Below are 6,942 nucleotides of genomic sequence, written 5' to 3'. Positions count from 1 at the left end.
TATATCATTACACATTACATTACATGTGGGTATACTTATTTCCAAAACAAACAAAGATAAATTAGTTCTCTGTACCTTAGGTCAAATATTGCCTCTGTCACTCTTAGAATCCATCTCGGCCTTTTGAAATGACACTTTAGGTAAAAATGTTTGAGATGGATGTTTCTGGAAAATGAAATATGGCAGACTAAAAGTGATATTCCAGTCTTTGCGAAGTAGGGTTGATTTTCCCTCCCTTTGGTCTGGGTGGGCTCCGGGATTTGTCTGATTCGAAGTGATGCTCATTAAAAAATGCTGGGTTAGAAGAAATTTTGCTCTCATAGAAATCCTGCTTTCTGCGTACAACTGGTTAAGTTCATCTGTGAGCTTGGATATGCATAAACCCAACTGACTTCTGGAGAATTTTGTCTAGAGTTCAAAACTCAAACAGGAAAAAAAATACTCAGACTTTTCTGGCAAAGCTAGCAAAATGGGGAGAAAAGCATGGATGGAGTTAACCTAAGCTAAATGTAAGTTAATTCATCCAAAGAAAGTTGAAATAATACTTAACTAAGGGCATAAATGACTAATATGTTACATCTATATTTTATCTCTTTCCATTATGGTCACAATCCTCAAGAAATCTTGAAAGCATTCAAAAGTTGAAAGAATCTTCCAAGAACTGATCAACACGGATTTCCTGTTTGGGGAGAAATATGCAGGCTTCTGAGTCATCTTGTGATTATTACGATCATATGCTGAGAGGAGTTTGGGGGGTGACAATAAGATCATGACAGCTACCAAGAGAGTGACCTTATTTTTCATCAAATTCCAGATTATTTAAAAATAATCTGGAGCCCTTATGACATAAACAAATGTTAGAACAACTAAAAGGTATAATCCCTACTTTACAGGTAGTAATGAGCAAAGCAAGGAAGCCTTAAATCAATAGATGGTAGATGCAACATAAATTTATTATGTTGTATAACATTTTGCAGGAGGGAAGTGATTCATCTAAGTTCTCACTGATGGTAAGTGGGGAATAAAGATTAGGATTCAGGTTATTGTCACCTTCTCTCCTCTAAGCCATGCTGCCTCTGTACACCACCCAGCTCCTGTGGAAACACGTAGGAGATACAGACATTTGAGAAATACACAAATTCAAACACGTAATCCGGTGAGTCCATTGCCATGATGTTAATCTATGAAAACTTAATTGGAAAGCTGGTTTGAGCATCTGAATGAGATCAGGGGAGATGCTGTTTTTGTTGGCTGCTTAACCGAAGCACAAAGAAAGAACTTTCTCCACGCGCCAGCCTCCGGTTCACATCGGGTTCATCTTATATGGGCCACACACTAGGTACTACAAGTGTTTAAAAATACCTATCTCAAATAAAGCAGGAGGATGCACAGTTGTTTCTATTGAGATGTGTTCATTAATTTAGGATTATTTTCTTCTCTTGGTTTTGGTTCACCTTGACATGGCACACTTTTTAAAGCTTATAAATAACAGGTGGACACAAAGAGGTAAACTCATAACTATATCTCTGAAGGACAGAGAAATCACAGTAGAGGTGGAGCGTGCATTTGTGTGTAGGTTAGAAAGCTCAGAGGTGGCAAGCATTGGCCCTGAACTGTAAAACCTCCAAAATCAACAGGAGTCGGGAGGTTATAGATGGAGACTGCTCAACTCTGAACCGAAGAGCCAAGATCAAGGCCGTTTACTGATAACAGGAGACCTTGAACGGTATTTACTGAGGCCTTTTTTTTAAGCACTACATCTCTTTGAGAACACTGAACCCAAACCGCACTTGCATGTAGCCTCTGCTTCTTACGTTTACGCTGAGGTAGCCTCTATTCTTAGCTCTATGAACTCTAGGTAAATGGCATTAAAAAATAAATAAATAAACGGAGATACTATAGCCACACTTTCCTGAGAACCCAAACCATTATGTAATGATGGGGAGCACGCTCTTCCTGACCTCTAAGGAGGTCAAATCCAACTGAACAACCTGCCCACCGTTTTCTGCAGAGGACCTCCACAGGTTCAGCTGAGGGGCCAAGCTTAGGATGAGAGACAGAGAAGAGGTAACCAGTTCCACTAACTAGAGAGAGAATTTAGAGTTCCAGGGAGCACTGACCTCCAAACAGGGAGCATGTAGCTGGCCTGATGGCCTAAGCCTGGGGGTGCAGCATGGAACAAGGTGGCCAAAGAAAAAACCCCTAGGGATGACGGGGCAAGGAGTTTCAAAGATAGAAGTGTTGAGTGTTCGACTGAAGTTGTTTGTGTGGCTGTAATATTTCATTCTCCTTTCCCTGAAATCTCCTTTTATTAGTGTCAGCTGCTGAGAAACGAAGGCCTTGTGTGGGGAGTTTTGTTTTTGCTGAGCTTTGCTTTCTGGGAGGTTTGGGTGGGTGAGGAAACCACTGTCTAATGTGACATCGGTGTCAACGTAGTACAGGACAGGAACCTCACGTGAGGGGCAGTGGGGTGACTGTTCATAAATCCAACTAGTTAAATGGAAGCAAGGAGCTTGGGGCAAGGGATTCTGACTTCTTGGACATGGAATGGAAGTTAGAGCCAATTTCCTCCAGAACTCAGAAGGAAGGGAAACCATAGCTACTACTGGGAGAAGTACTTTTTTGCCTGTATTTCTCTCTTTGGGAAGCGGGTAGTTAACAAATACGTAAGTATCTTGACACAACTTTTAATTTTCTCACCTTTGGGAGAGGTTAAGATTAAACTGTGCATTTAATTTTATAGATGAAGACATGAGAGCTCTGAGTCACTTTTCCAGGCCACTCAGGGATTAAACTGAGATCTGGCTCCAGGGCCATGTTTATTCCACCAGCCTACACAAAAGTGACAAGGACCCCTGGAACTGCTGGGAAGCATACTTACCCTGGGGGTGGGGAGGACCTCTGCTGACTTCTGCTCTAAAAAGCTCATTGTCCATATATTAGTGACTCTGTTTATTGATCTGTATATTCAGATCCCTAAGGAGATAGGTAGGAGATTTAAAAGGAACAAATGACCTTTGCCCTATCATCATTTTCATTTTATCTTTCAACATCGGTTCTTCAACAGAGTCAGTCTTCTTGGGTGAATCTGTTCCAGAAAATAGAAAGCTTCTGTTCTTTTTTACAGAAATTGTAGGAATTGGAAAGTACATATGATGAAAACATGGGAAAGGATTCATTACGTGCACATAAGGGACAAGCAGGCTGCAGTTAAACGTGAGAGTTCAATAAATTACTGGAAAAGCAAGAAAGCCAGTTAGATGTAAATAGTTACAGGTGAGATCAGATGCTAATCACAAGCAGCTGAAAAATGTGAGCATTACCAATCACAGTGAGGATTTAAGATCTAGTTTAGAAAGAGGAGGTTAAGGAAGACCTTAGCACAGCTGTTTCTGACAAGTGAGGGTGACAGAGGTCAGAGCGGGAACTGGAGAACTGGAGGGTGGACATGGAAGCAGCTCAAGGGTCAGCAGAGCACGTCAGGGGCAAACTTGGCTCAGACTCCACCTAAGAGCGAGATACAGGAGACATGGGGACATGCAGAGTGCAGGAACATGCAGGGAGAACAGGTGTTCTCCCTTTTATCTCTAATGAGAGAGAGAGAAGGAGGGAGAGGCAAAGTGGGAGAGAGTAGGAGGGGAGGGAGGGAGGGAAGGAAGGGAGGAGGGAGGGAGGAAGGAGGGAGGAGGGAGGGAGGAAGGAGGGAGGGAGGAAGGAGGGAGGAGGGAGGGAGGGAGGGAGGGAGTGTTATTTTAGGAAATAAACACTGAAGCAGATTATGAAGAGTCAAGAAGAAAAACAGATACTGTCCCAAGTGAAGACTGAGTCACAAAGTGACAACGTGGCACAGATTGTTGAATTTTTTAGTGACAAAAAACCTAAGAGAAGTGGATAATTATGTAATCAAAGTACTCAACAGCACAGAGATAACAAGGGATAATTTCACACTGAGTGCCCCTAGTACACAGAGATCGAAAGAATCACGAGTGGAAATAATGAAATCAAGTGAAAGTTTAAAACAGCAAGGAACAAAGAAGAGAGTTTTAAAAAATGTAGAATAGAAGACAAACAGGTCAAGCATCAGGAGGTTAATGGGAAAAGGACAGTAGTTGTTAAACTGTGAATATCTCATATAATTCCCATTACCTGTCAAAGGTAGGTATAGCATAGAGGTAACTAAGGCACACAGTTTAAATGCCTTGACCACCTGGTAAATGAAGTCAGGGGTCAAACCCAGGCCTGTCTCCAAGCCAACACTGCACCACGATTGATTTTTTTTTGGTATTAATGAGCATGGACATTTTTGGAAGATTTTACTTTAGCACACATTAAATATTTCCTTCTATATGGCTAAAAACGTTATCCCATTTCACAAAATTAATTACAATTTTCAGTATACCTAGTGCACATTTCACAAGTTGTCCTCAAAATATGATGGTCTGGTCTATCCAAATCAGGATCCAGTCCCAGTTACAGCAGCCTAGTTGTATTCCTTACCTCTCCTTTAATCTAGAAGAGTCTTTTTCTTCATGACACTAATCTGTCCTGTAGAATGTTTCATCATCTGGGTTTGTCTGATTACTTCTCTGTGGCAGCTTTTAACTTATTCTTCTATGTACTTTCTTGTAAACTGAAAGTTACATCTGAAGGCTTGACAGATTCAACTTAAATGCTTTAGTTGAGAATACATTCCTGGTGATGTGTAGACACGTAGGCAGTCCACTTGGGGACGCACGGTACCTGGTTGTTCCACCATTAGAGCGGCCAAGTTTGGTCACCGAATTAGTGTGAAGATGGCCTTATTCTTCATATTGTACAACTTTAGCCTCCCTCCTCCTCCGTCGTACAGTTAAGACCTCGTCCTTGTCATGAGCGTGATCTTTTGTGATGTTAGTTGGGCAAAGCACGTACAAAATTCACTGCCCCATCCATCCCTCATCTAATAATTTTAATACCAACTGATCATCCTTGTCTGAGTCAGTGATTTCATTGGGGACTGCAAAATGATGATTTTACATTTCTGTTTGTCACCATCTACCTCTCCTAGCTGGTATTCTTTAAGCCAGCTTTCCCTTATCAACTAGGGCTACTGGTTTCGAGAAATAAAGGTTTTCTTGGAAAGGCAGAATAAAGGCATAAAGTTTTCAAAGTAAGGGGTTGGTTTAATGGCTACCTCCATTGGTGACAAACTGGTTTTAGTGACCCATTTGATAATCACAAATGACTTATGGATTTTCATGGACCCAGTGAAGTTCAGTTAACTACGATCTTGATAATTTGGCTCAAATGGTGTCAAATAGGCCGGTGAGAACTACATCAACTTGGCTTTTGTGCCCTTTTGAAATGACCCCATTGGTCTTTGAAAGCTTCTTTACTTTTAGTCCCCAGATAATCTGGGCTCACCTTGTATTTCCCTTTCCCTAACCTGGAGTCAACCACTTCTTCAAAGGGCTCTGGCTATTTTTAGTTGGGAATAATATGAGAGACCAAAATTTGGGCTAGAAATGGTAAGCAGTGCCCCCCTCCACCCCTCAACTGCACTGTAATCGCATGGCAAATCTTTTCTAACAGCTTTATACTTATTGTAAATTTTTTCACATCATTATTTTACTAGACATTTTTCAAAAGACTGGGCCTCCCTGGTGGCGCAAGTGGTTGAGAGTCCGCCTGCTGATGCAGGGGATACGGGTTCGTGCCCCGGTCTGGGAGGATCCCATATGCTGCGGAGCGGCTGGGCCCGTGAGCCATGGCCGCTGAGCCTGCGCGTCCGGAGCCTGCGCGTCCGGAGCCTGTGCTCCGCAACGGGGGAGGCCACAACAGTGAGAGGCCCGCATACCGCAAAAAAAAAAAAAAAAAAAAAAAGACTGAATAGTGTCCTATGAAGGAACCATAATTTTTGTTGAATAGGTCTGTGCCGTTAAGATTCTAAAATAATTTTTTTTTTAAAGGCTGTTAAACATTAGGCCCAGGAAAATTGTACTGGCCTGCAAAGTTTTCACTGTCTTTAACCTGTTGCTTAATGTTATCCTTTACCAAGCTATTCCACAAATATTATTAGACTAAAATGTTTTTAATAAGAATTCTCAAGTTCTCTTACCAGTAGACAGTCCCAGAAAAGCAATCCAAAAGGAAGAGAATAAACAACATGTTATATTTTCTCTGGATTTACTTGTTGGTTTCTGTTTTTGGCATCACTTGTCCATCTTTACTTCCGTCGTAACATCTGTAGGCATGTTATGTTGGTTAGTGTTTAATTTTGTGGAAAAGAATCAGAATTAAGAACTGAAGGACGGTGTTCTGATCTCCTGGTTCTGGAGATGAGAAAATTGGGACTCACAGAGTTGGTGGTGGAGGCGTGATGAGGAATTTAGGATGTCCACCTCTATGCCAATTCTCTCCATTTTCATTTACAATTCTGCTACTCATGTCTCTGCTAGTGGCCTTGAGGATTGTGAACATGCCCGCACAGTTTTGTAAGAGGGAAAGGCAAAGATCAAAATAGAATTTACCGTGGTGAGAGCTGGTGACTGCAGATAAAAAAGGATGAAGAATTGAAATCAGAGTAATCAGAATTTAGCTATAGGAAACAGGAGGGGATATGGCGTGGGTAAAAAAAAACACAAAACAACCAAAAAACAGAAACCCCAAAAAACCAAAAAAAAAAAAAAACCAACACAGTAAAAGAGTTAAGAAGTCAGTTTATGGCAGTGCATTAAAACAGAGAATGTCTTATCAAGATTTGAGACCTTAGTGGGGCATTTTAAATGCTTTCCAGGGAGAACGCTCAGTGGGTAAGACACCAGTGATGGACATCTGGGCCATGTGTAATGGGCAGTATTGCACTGAAAAACCCAAGGCCCAATACATTGACACTAGCAATATTTTTACGATTCAACATTGTTACATTTCTAAAGATGCTAATTATATTTAGCCAAGTATTCC

General features: G+C 41.3%; 1 long non-coding RNA gene across 1 annotated transcript; it reads right to left on the bottom strand.

The window, feature by feature from the left end:
• Positions 1-1,017: 1,017 nt before the first annotated feature.
• On the bottom strand, positions 1,018-6,456 carry LOC132500573 (uncharacterized). Its single transcript, XR_009534069.1, has 4 exons — positions 6,338-6,456; positions 6,098-6,223; positions 2,882-2,976; positions 1,018-1,094 (listed from the first exon to the last, which is right to left on the bottom strand). It is a non-coding gene; the product is annotated as an uncharacterized LOC132500573 (long non-coding RNA).
• Between the last annotated feature and the right edge of the window lie 486 nt (positions 6,457-6,942).

The sequence above is a fragment of the Mesoplodon densirostris genome, chromosome 13 (assembly GCF_025265405.1).
Source record: "Mesoplodon densirostris isolate mMesDen1 chromosome 13, mMesDen1 primary haplotype, whole genome shotgun sequence".
NCBI lineage: Eukaryota > Metazoa > Chordata > Mammalia > Artiodactyla > Ziphiidae > Mesoplodon > Mesoplodon densirostris.
This window is presented reverse-complemented; position numbering and strand designations above follow the sequence as displayed.